General features: G+C 45.2%; 2 protein-coding genes across 27 annotated transcripts in view; one reads left to right on the forward strand and one right to left on the reverse strand.

Moving 5' to 3' along the window:
- The window catches only part of nlgn1 (neuroligin 1), a 290,450-nt gene that overhangs the window by 66,661 nt on the left and 212,285 nt on the right, over positions 1 to 11,504 (forward strand). The window lies entirely within an intron of this gene.
- The window catches only part of LOC133503681 (protein NYNRIN-like), a 59,010-nt gene that overhangs the window by 47,019 nt on the left and 487 nt on the right, over positions 1 to 11,504 (reverse strand). For 9 of the 11 annotated variants that reach the window (XR_009795804.1, XR_009795801.1, XR_009795803.1 and 6 more), the window contains exons 1-2: positions 9,111 to 11,504; positions 8,690 to 8,876 (exon numbers count right to left, since the gene is read on the reverse strand). The exon at positions 9,111 to 11,504 is cut by the window's right edge and continues 487 nt beyond it. The gene's annotated coding sequence lies outside the window, so the exon portion shown is untranslated. Of the gene's footprint in view, positions 1 to 6,334; positions 6,836 to 8,689; positions 8,877 to 9,110 lie in introns of those variants that run through there. The other 2 variants (XR_009795798.1, XM_061825532.1) reach the window with 2 other exon arrangements.

The raw sequence follows: 11,504 nt of genomic DNA on the forward strand, positions 1-11,504 counted from the left end.
TGATTAGTAAGGGGGAAGTGAGAAAGGCACTAAAGAGGATGAAAAATGGAAAGGTAGGTGGTCCTGATGGCATACCTGTGGAGATATGGAAGCATTTTGGAGAAGTGGGTCTGAAGTTTTTGCCCAACTTGTTCAGCAGAATACTAGCAGGTGAGAAAATGCCTGAAAAATTCTGGAAAAATGTGCCAGTTGTCATAATTAATCACAAATGTGACATGCATAGATTTGTGAACTATAGATGAATAAAGTTAATGAGCCACACAACAAAGTTATGGGAAAGAGGACTGCATGTTTGACTCATGACAGAAGTATTTGCAAGTAACGCTGTGGTTTCATGCCTAAAAAGAGTGCCAGAGATACATAATTTGCCTTGAGGATGGTAATGGAAAACTACAGAGAAGGTCAGAAGGAGCTGCACTGGTCTTTATGGATCTGGTGAAATCCCATCATAGTACCAAGAGAGGAACTGTGGTCCTGCATGAAGAAGTCTTGAATGGAAGAGAACTATGTTAGAATCGTACAGTACATGTTTTAGAGTGGAACAACAGTGGTGAGCTGTGTTGTAGGTGTTACAGAAGAATATAAGGTGGAGGTGAGACTGCATCGGGGATCAGAATGAGAATCAGCTTTAATGGCCAAGTATATAACAACACACAAGGAGTTTGTCTCCGGCAGTTGGTGCCGCTCTGGTAGAATATTCATGTTGAGTACTGAGAAGAACAAACAAACTAACGAGAACAAAGAACAGTAGACATTCAATTAATAGGAACTACAGTATTCCTTATAAGAGTCACGGTTCTCCAAGATGACAGAAGATCATCTCAGTTGAGGTTAGACTGGAATCCCCTTGGATTATGACATTCTGAGATGATATTTTAATCTCCAGTGAAAGCATGTAGCAGGTGGAGGAATAATTAGAAAGGTGGAGAAATGCACTGGAAAGGGGGGAAAGAAGAATAACCGAATAGACAGAATATATGCAGCTGAATGACATGAATGGAGGGGGAGGAGTGAGGCTACAGGGCGATGAGATCGCAAGGGTGGATACTTCAAATACTTGGTGTCAACTGTCCAGAGCAATGGTCATTGTTGTAAGGAAGTAAGAAATATGTCCATGCAGGTTGGAACAGCTGGCGGAAGGTGTCAGGTGTGTTATGTGACAGAAGAGTCTGCTAGGATGAAGGGTAAAATACAGTGATGAGGACAGCCATGATGTGTATGGATTACAGATAGTGGCATAGAAGTGACAGTGGCATAGAAGTGACAGCAGGAAGCAGAGCTGGAGGTGGTGGAACTGAAGATGTTGAGGTTCTATCTCAGAGTAAGCAGGTTGGAAGGATTAGAAATGAGCTCATGAGAGGGACAGACAAAGTTACATGTTTTGGAGGCAAAGTTAAAGAGAGCAGACCTTGATGGTTGTGACACATACAGAGGAGTAAGACTGAGTATATGGGTAGAATGGTAATAAGGATGGAGCTGCAGGCAAGTGAGTGAGAGGAAGAAAAAAGTGAAGGTTGATGAATGTTGTGAGGGAAGACGAGGAATGTTGGTGCTTGGGAACAAGATGCAGGAAATAGAGTTACATGGAAAAAAATAACGCTGTGGCAACCCCTAACGGTACAGGCCGAAAGGAAAAGAAGACTGTGTTCGCTGGGGTCATCCATTAAAACAAATGTCCTCTGGGTTACCCTTACCTTTACCTCCATCAAAAGCGATGTCACATTCAACAGACTATTTGTGGTTCGTGGTTGAAGAGTTTCCATCAACCAGGTTGCCATTCATTCTTTGTACAGCTTCATCGCAAATTGGATATGCAGGGTTTTGAGTGGATACTGTGGTGAACACTTGGTACTTTACCATATTTCTGAAACTATAAAAAGAATATATATATATATATATATATATATATTGTAAAGCAACACAAAGCAAATGTATGATTAAAGTGTGTTTGATCCACAAGATAACTCAGTATGCTTGACATGATTAAAATGATTTAAAAACAAAAACATCTGACAAACATTGAGAAAAAAAAATAGCAGGTGATTGACTGGTTGGCACATCTGCCTCACTGTGTTCAAATCTCTCCTATTGAAAGTGGTTGGACTCTGTTCCACTCTGGAGTTGCCTACGGTGAGAAATGCCAAGCAGGTGTGGGTATACTGAAGGGCGTGACTGGGAAGAACGCCCCCCCCCCTGATCAGTACCCAAGTGGTGTTCTGTTACTGGACTTCTTTGCTCATCATGGATTATCCGTAACAAACACCATGTTCAGGCATAAGGGTTGTGCACCTGGCACCAGGAAACCCTAGGTCGCAGTTCGATGAGTAACTTTGACATCGTGACATCGGACTTGCGGCCTCGTGTCTGTGACACTCGGAGGAAATGAGGGGCGGTGCTGTCAACTGATCACTACCTGGTGGTGATTTGGCTTTGATGGAGGTGGAAGATGCCGGTCTGACGTGGCAGGCCCAAACGTATTGTGAGGGTCTGCTGGGAACAGCTGGCAGATTCCACTGTCAGAAGGGTTTTCAACTCCCACCTTCGAAAGAACTTTGCTCACATTCCAGGGGAGGCAGGGACATTGAGTCCGAGTAGATGATGTTCCGCGCCTCCATTGCTGAGGCGGCCGACCGGAGCTGTGGCCGTAAGGTGATCGGTGCCTGTCGTGGAGGCAACCCCGAACATGTTGGTGGACGCCAGCAGTGAGGGATGCTTTCATGCTGAAAAAGGAGTCCTATTAGACATTTTTGGCCTGTGGGACTCCTGAGGCAGCTGATAGGTACCGGCTGGCCAAGCAGAATGCAGCTTCGGTGGTCACAGAGGCAAAACCCCAAGCGTCGGAGGAGTTCAGTGAAGCCATGGAGAACAACTTCAAGACGGCGTCGAGGAAATTCTAGTACAGCGTCCGGCGTCTCATTAGGGGGGAGCAGTGCAGTGTCAACACTGTTTATGGTGGGGATGGGGCACTGCTGACCTCAACTCGGGATGTTGTGAGTCGGTGGGGAAAATACTTCAAAGACCTCCTCAATTCCACCAACACGCCTTCTGATGAGGAAGCTGAGTCTGGGTTCTCTGAGGCAGGCTCTTCTATTTCTGGGGTTGAGGTCATTGAGGTGGTTGAAAAGCCCCTTGGTGGCAGGGCCCTGGGGTGGTTCCTAAAAGCTCTGGATGTTGTGGGGCTGTCCTGGTTGATATGCCTCTGCATCAGGGACAGTGCCTCTGGATAGGCAGACTGGGCTGGTGGTCCCCCTTTTAAAGAAGGGGACCGGAGGTTGTGTTCCAACTATAGGGGGATCACACTCCTCAGCCTGCCTGGTAAGGTCTATCTCAAAGGTGAATCTCAAAGTGGACCAGCTCTACACCCTCAGCAGTATCCTTGAGGGTATATGGGAGTTCGACTTAGAGAAGCCGTTCAGCCGTGTCCCTCTGGGAGTCTTGTGTTTTTTTTTTTTTCGGGAGTATGGGGTACCAAATCGTCTGATACAGGCTGTTCGGTCCTTGTACCGGTGTCAGAGTTTGGTCCGCATTGCCGGCAATAAGTTGGACTCGTTTCTGGTGAGAGTTTGACTCTGATAAGGCTGCCTTTTGTCACAGATTTTGGTCATAACTTTTATGGACTGAGGCTGTGTTTCCGGTTTGGTGCTGTGTTTCCGGTTTGGTGGCCTCAGCATCGCATCTCTGCTCTTTGCAGATGATCTGGTTCTGTTGGCTTCATCAAGCCTTGATCTCCAACTCTCAATGGAGCGGTTCGCAGCCGAGTGTGAAGCGGCTGGGATGAGAATCAGCACCTCCAAATCTGAGACCATGGTCTGACTAAAAGGGTGGCGTGCCCTCGCTGGGTCAGGGATGAGATCCTGTCCCATGTGGAGGAGTTCACGTATTTCATTCATGAGTGAGGGGAGAATGGAGCGGGAGATCAACAGTCGGATTGGTGTAGTGTCTACAGCGATGCAGACTTTGCATCGGTCCGTTGTGGTAAAGAGGGACCCAAGTCGAAAAGTGAAGCTCTCAATTTACCGGTCAATCTCCGTTCCTACCCTTATCTACGGGCACGAAATGTGGGTCGTGACCGAAAGAACAAGATTCCAGATGCAATTGGCCAAAATGTGTTTCCTCCCTGGTGATGTGTTCCGGGCATGTCCCACCGGAAAGAGGCCCCGGGGACGACCGAGGACACGCTGGAGAGACTATGACTCTCAGCTGGCATGGGAACGCCTTGGGATCTCTCCGGAAGAGCTGGAAGAAATGGTTGGAGAAAGGGAAGTCTGCGTATCCCTGCTGAAGCTACTTACCCCGCGACCTGCCCTGCGAAGCGGTAGAAAATGGATGGATGGATCAATGGATAAATACTGTTTACACATTTTAATAATTCTCTTATCCACATACACAAAAAGGTTGGGGGTGATTCTACTTTGCGGTTTCTCACCTTTCGTGGGAGGTTCTGGTCCCCATTAACTGTGAAAAATTATGGATTACTATACAGGCTGAACAGGATGGTTTCAAGAACTGACCCTTGAGGGACCCCATAGGTCATTTCCATTCGATGAGATTGAACACTTCCAATGGTTAGGAAGTAATTCATTTACTCCGGGTGGGACCTAAAGCATATAAAGGACGTGCATATATTATGGCGTCACAGGGGAACAGCTGTAAAGCGTTGGCCTCACAGTTCGGAGGTCCAGGGATCAATCCCGGCCCCACCTGTGTGGAGTTCTCTGTTTGCTTGTGCAGATAAACGGTGAAGAAAATTGATGGATTTGTGTGTGTACTGGACAGGTGTGTGCAGTGGGAGGGTTAGGAGGAAAAAAAAAAAAAGTGTGACGGTGACCGGGGAAGAGTAGCTATATTTTTCCCACCATCTTGCTCAGCTGCGCAACAAGAGAAGGGAGTTCACCCCAAGGAGGACAACCTTGGCCAGGTAGACGATGTCTCCCCTGTGTTTTCCAACCTCAGTCAGGTGACCGTAGCAGCAAAGGTTAAAATTTTATTTTTGCAAAACTGACCAAATTAAAATAACTTGAAATTTCCTAGTCAGATCGTAATCTTTGGAGAAAGTAATTTGTAGATTTTGCTCTCAAAATGCTCAGTTAAATGAAAGTATCTGAATGAACACTAAACAGCGGGAGAGTTTTTTTTTTTTTTAAAGCACAATGGCAAGCCACTCTGCCTTTTGTGTCAGACATCTCTCGCACATTTCACACCTTGAAATCTTCACTCCTGCTCATTCTATGCTAGCATTGAACTGGAATTTCCAAAAGGGAATGAATTTAGCAGTCACAAGTTAATTCCTCTGAAAAATCACCCAAGAAAGCATATGCAGTTTTTTAAAATAAAAAAAATGAATCATCCAGATATGAATGCTTTCATCATATCAAGTGGCCTGGAACATTGCAAAGGCCAAAGAGCCATCCATTTTCTGAGCTGCTTATCCTCAGGATGGCTGGAAGAGTGGTGGATTCTATCCCAGCGATCTACCGGCAGGAGGCGGGATACACCCTGGACTTGTTGCCAGCCAATCGCAGGAAACATGGAGAAAATAAACAGTCGTCCACAGAACTATGTGGCCAACGCGCTACAGCTGTTCCACCGTGCCACCTGCTGCTGTCCATTACTGTTGCTTTTTTTTCTTTTTATCAAATATTGAATATTGATTAGCATGATTTGGTGTCGACAAAACAGCAACCCTCATGAAAATTAGTTGCGCAATGAGCATGGAAAATTTCTGTTTCCATGCGTTGCCTTCTATGCAAATGACGACCTACTCAATGTGGCTGCCACAGAGGCAGGTTAATTAGTACGGGTGCTACAGGATGTTGGTATGTCTAGCATCTAATAGAGGCATCACATCAATGACGTACAATAAATACTAGATTGCACACTCTGCGGGGATTATGTCTGTGACTTCCGGTCAGGGCAAAAAGTATGGTAAACATACTTACATTGTTATGGAAAACGATGTGATAAATCTGAATACTTGGGATGTTTTGGATCCCTAGAGACATGAATATAATCTAAACATTTGCAGCATGCCCAGGAAGGTTTAGAAGATACATTGACACATACATATGTAATAGGAGGTACAAACCTTAATAATATTCCACATGCCAAACATGTCAACTGGCACACCCACCACTCGTCGTAGTGTTGCAGGCATTTCAATTGATATACTCCACAAATTACAAGGAAATTTTTTGGGAACTTTTTGTACAAGACCACGAACAATCTCGAAAATGGTATCAATAAATTCCACAGTATTGCTCTCAGGTTAATAAATCAATCATATGAGGCATTTACATGAGTTTTGTTTATTCAAAAAGGCCTACTTAACATTACAGCCATTTTCCTTTTCTTCATAACTTATGACTTTCCTTCACTTTTATTATTTTATAGTAATAAAATATAACAGGAAACTTTTATTGTTCACCAAAATCTAGTATTTTCGCAGTGGTATAAGGTATCTGAAAGTGAACATAAAAATGTTCGCAATGTACACATTCACTTGTAACATACATCATATAAAAGATCAGTAGCAACATGATTCTTATTATCATCAGACAGCTTCTTCTGCTCTGGCAGCTCATGTCAGATCTTCCCAATGCAGACCTTGGCACCACCACCCGACACTTTGTATTGTGGAGATAAGTCTGCATCTCCACTAGCTTCTGCAGGGTATCGTGGTACTTCCGCTTGAGGGTATCAGGCTGGCAAGCATAACTGTGCTCTGAAGTTACAACCTCCACACAAGCATCAATGTCTGCTGGTGGTGGTTTCTTTTTCATGGATTGAAATTGCTGGATGAAGTACGCATTGTATGACTAGCTGGCCTGGACTGGTTCTTCGGAATATAAAAAAACACAATAAAACACCTATTGATACTTATGAGTCTATCATAAGCTTGAAATCAACCACAATATACAGTGAAGAAAAGAAGTATTTGAACACCCTGCTATATTACAAGTTCTTCCACTTAGAAATTATGGAGGGGTCTGAAATTTTCATCGTAGGTGCATGTCCACTGTCCACAGACAATCTAAAAAGAAAAATCCAGAAATCATAACATATGATTTATGTGTGTTATACAGCTGCAAATAAGTATTTGAACACCTGAGAAAACCAATGTTAATATTTGGTACAATAGCCTTTGTTTGCAATTACAGAGATCAAACATTCCCTGTAGTTGTTCACCAGGTTTGCACACTCCAGGAGGGATTTTGTCCGACTCCTCCACACGGATCTTCTCTAGATCAGACGGGTTTCTGGGTTGTCGCTGAGAAACACAGAGTTTCAGCTCCCTCCAAAGCTTTTCTATTGGGTTTAGGGCTGGAGACTGGCTAGGCCACACCCGAACCTTGATATGCTTCTTACGGAGCCACTCCTTGTTTTTCCTGGCTAGGTAGTTCGGGTCATTTTCATCTTGAAAGACCCAGCCGTGACCCATCTTCAATGCTCTGACTGAGGGAAAGGGGTTGCTCCCCAAAATCTCACAATACATGGCCGCGGTCATCCTCTCGTCAATACAGTGCAGTTGTCCTGTCCCATGTGCAGAAAAACACCCCCAAAGCATGATGCTAACACCCCCACGCTTCACAGGAGGGATGGTGTTCTTCGGATGGAACTCATCATTCGTCTTCCTCCAAACACGGTTATTGGAATTATCACCAAAAAGTTCTATTTTGGTCTCACCTGACCACAAAACATTCTCCCATGACACTTGTGAATCATCCAAATGGTCATTGGCAAACTTAAGACAGGCCTTCACATGTGCTGGTTTAAGTAGGCGAACCTTCCGTGCCATGCATGATTTAAAAGTGTGACGTCTTACTGTATTACCAACAGTCACCTTGGAAACAGCTGTCCCAGCTCTTTTCAGGTCATTGGCCAAGTCCTGTTGTGTAGTCCTGGGCTGATTCCTCACCTTTCTAAGGATCATTGAGCCCCCACGAGGTGATATCTTGCGTGGGGCTCCACTCCGACAGAGATTGACCATCGTGTTTAGCTTCTTCCATTTTCTAATGATTGCTCCATCAGTGGACCTTTTTTTTTTTACCAAGCTGCTTGGCAAGTTCTCTGTAGTCCTTTCCAGCCGTGTGGAGTTGTACAATGTTCCTTCTGGTGTCTTTGGAGAGCTATTTGGTTTTGGCCATGTTACAAGTTTGAGTCTTACTGATCATATGGGATGAACAGGTGTCCTTATGCAGCTAACGATCTCACACAGGTGCGTCTGATTCAGTATTATACATGGAGTGGAGGTGGACTTTTAAAGGCAGACTAACAGGTCTTTGAGCATCAGAATTCGAGCTGATAGACAGGTGTTCAAATACTTATTTGCAGCTGTATTTGTCAGTCGTTAAAAAAATCATACATTGTGATTTCTGGATTTTTCTTTTGGATTATCTCTTTCACAGTGGAGACGCACCTAAGATGAAAATTTCAAACACCTACATGATTTCCAAGTGGGAGAACTTGCAATAGAGCAGGGTGTTGAAATACTTATTTTCTTCACTGTACCTGTATACAAAATAAAAAAATATATATCTTAGAAATCTTAGAAAACCCTCAAGTTATGGCCCCTTGTAGAGAAATTCCACAAATTCATGAAAAAGCCTGGCTTGTGTACCACTACACCATCAGTGACTCATTGGTATACAATATTGTGCAAATTAATGAATGGCTCCTTAAAGGTTCCTACCTCATGCTTCCAAGAAAAAAAGATGGCTTTGCAGTCTTGCCTGTGCTTGGAGAGATAGAAGTTGTATTCGCTGAAGTGTTCAGAACAAACATCATATCTTGACGGAACCCGTTGCTTCTTCGTCACTGCATCAATGCGGTTGGTGGCAAGCACCCATAATTGCCTACGATGCTTATCTGATGGTACTCTGGAGTAATATAAAAAGTTCTCAAGATATCATTTCTGTAGCTTTCTGGAGCAACTTTGCATAGATCAATCTATTAGCCCTATCCACTAATTGTTACTAGTTACACTGGGGCTAATAATAAATATGGGGCTGCTAAGAAAAAGTAGTCATTCATAAATTTCAGTATAAGTAATGTTTCTTAAACTTTAACTTCAAGCCTACAGCCCAACGAAGGTTAAACTGAAACACAGTTACCGGTGAAAAGTTACTTTGTAGCGCCGGAGAAAAGGAGTCGGAGGCGGAGTGTCGGACACAGGAACAGAACTTGCTTTATTGTTCGACATCAAAACACTACTCGCATAACGGCGGGAACTCTCTTAACCTTTACTCCGGAAGCGCAACAACAAAAACAGCCCGTGGGCACAAAAAAAATCGGCGCCGATGAGAGGGAATGAGACATCCGCAGTGACAAAGTCCCATGTGAAGCGCTGACTCCCGAAACACAAGTCCACAGTCCTCATGCCATAAGAGCGGATAGGGGAGCCATTAGCGGACAGTAGGGGTGGCCCATGAGTCCCGCCAGCGGCGTCCTCCGCAGTGGCCATCAGGACGCTCCTCTGGGCGTCGGTGTCGCAAAGGAATTTGCGCCCGGAAAGGTTGTCCTTGACGAACAGCAGCCGGCTCTTCGCACCCACGCTCACGGCCGCTGCGAAGCGTGGTCTTTGGCGTTTCCCGACGCTTCGTAGTTGCAAGGGGCGCGGCATCTCTTCGCTTTCGCACCGAAACGGGCATGGAAGTAGCACAAGCCTGTGCCAGCACGGCCGTCGGTGGCGATGGGGCCCCTGCTGGATGCCGCACCCGCGCCCGGAGGCGAGTAACTGCGAGTTGCGGCCAGCGTCTCAGGGGAGAAGCGTTGGGTTGCCAGGAAGAAACGGTCGGCCTCCTCGGCCAGGGCCCGGGGCTCAGTGACGAGCGCCGTCTGAACATGCGGTGGCATATGCCTGAGAAACAGTTCCATGAAAATGAAATTGGGCTCTTCCGTGCCCAGCAGGTTTAGCATCCTTTCCATGAGTTCGGAAGGTTTGCTGTCCCCCAGTCCATTAATAGCCAACAAACGTCGGGCACGCTCCGGCCGTGAAAGCTCAAAAACCTTGAGAAGGTGAGCCTTGATCCCAGCATACTTATCTCAGGCCGGGGGAGAGGTGATGAAGTTCACTGCTCTGGCCGCCGAGTGCTGAGACAACGTGGTAGTAACGCGTGGAATCTGAGATCCCGCGGAGGGCGAAGTGAGCCTCCATCTGTGCGAACCACGCTGCTGCGGACGTCTCCCAAAACTCCGGAAATTTGAGGATGGCGGTTGCCATGTTCGTTTCAGTCTCGAAAACGCCGGGACTGACGTCGGGGTCACCAGTGTAGCGCCGGAGAAAAGGAGGCGGAGTGCCGGACACAGGAACAGAACTTGCTTTATTGTTCGACATCAAAACACTACTCGCATAACGGCGGGAACTCTCTTAACCTTTACTCCGGAAGCGCAACAACAAAAACAGTCCGTGCGGAACCCCGCACCCCAACTCGAGGTCCCGCGGGTGAATTATGTAAACACCACGACTTCTTTGCGACAGCCAACAGCGGAACAAGAATTAACCATATAAACCATAAAGCCAAATCTAACGTATTCCAACTAAAATGGATGTTGTTATGTTTCACAATGTATAATTTTAAAGATGTCAAAGCATGTCAACTTTCAAGTGAAATAGAACCCAAAGCAACGTTTTGTCCTGACCAGAAGTTGAAGCCAAATTACCACTTGAAAGGGGCCTGTGCACGGTCTAGTTTTTATTCTACGTCATTGCATCCCATGGTCCAACACGGGGGTCGGAAACTTTTTCAACTGAGAGTGCCATAAATGCCAAATATTTTAAAATGTAATTTCAAAAGAGCCACACAATATTTTAAAAACCAAATACATGTGTATTTGCGCTTTTGTCAAGACCAACACTTTTAAAGTACAATAAGTCTCTGAATTCATTGAAATAACATGAAGCTGTTGCTAACCGATGATGACAAAAGTACTTAGCATTAATTCGGATTCTGGTGCTGCATGGTTTTGCTGATGGATGCTGATGCTTTGGCATACTCCCAATCTGTGAATGGCTTTCCTTTTCTCACAATTGCTAAAGCACCAGCAAAACGATCTGAATTCCATTCACCTTGTTGGGTCCAAAGACACATTTGCTGCTGACTAACTTGGAATCTGGAAAGTAGCTCTTGATATGCTTTCTTCCTGGTGCCCCCGTAAGATATTTTGATGCAAACGTAGTATGACACGAACCAAAGTGGCGCTTTTTATTTGAGTATTTCAGAGTTGCAATTTCCTCATTATAATTTAAAGACACAGCAGAACTTTGTCTCTCCACCAAGGCAAATTCCTCTGTCCATTCTTGCTTAAAACTGCGGTATTCATCGTTTTTCCTTTGAGTGATCTTGGTCAAAAGTGTTTCCACAATTAGTTGTTCCGACACAATCTGCGTTTGACCTTTCTGCACCTGCTCACATCGACTGCCATATTGGAAGGCAAACTACGGCAACCCTACTAGGACAAACTGTCACTCCCACATTTGTGTTGCCTAAGCAACTGATATGACATGT

Source organism: Syngnathoides biaculeatus, chromosome 7 (genome assembly GCF_019802595.1).
Source record: "Syngnathoides biaculeatus isolate LvHL_M chromosome 7, ASM1980259v1, whole genome shotgun sequence".
Classification (NCBI taxonomy): domain Eukaryota; kingdom Metazoa; phylum Chordata; class Actinopteri; order Syngnathiformes; family Syngnathidae; genus Syngnathoides; species Syngnathoides biaculeatus.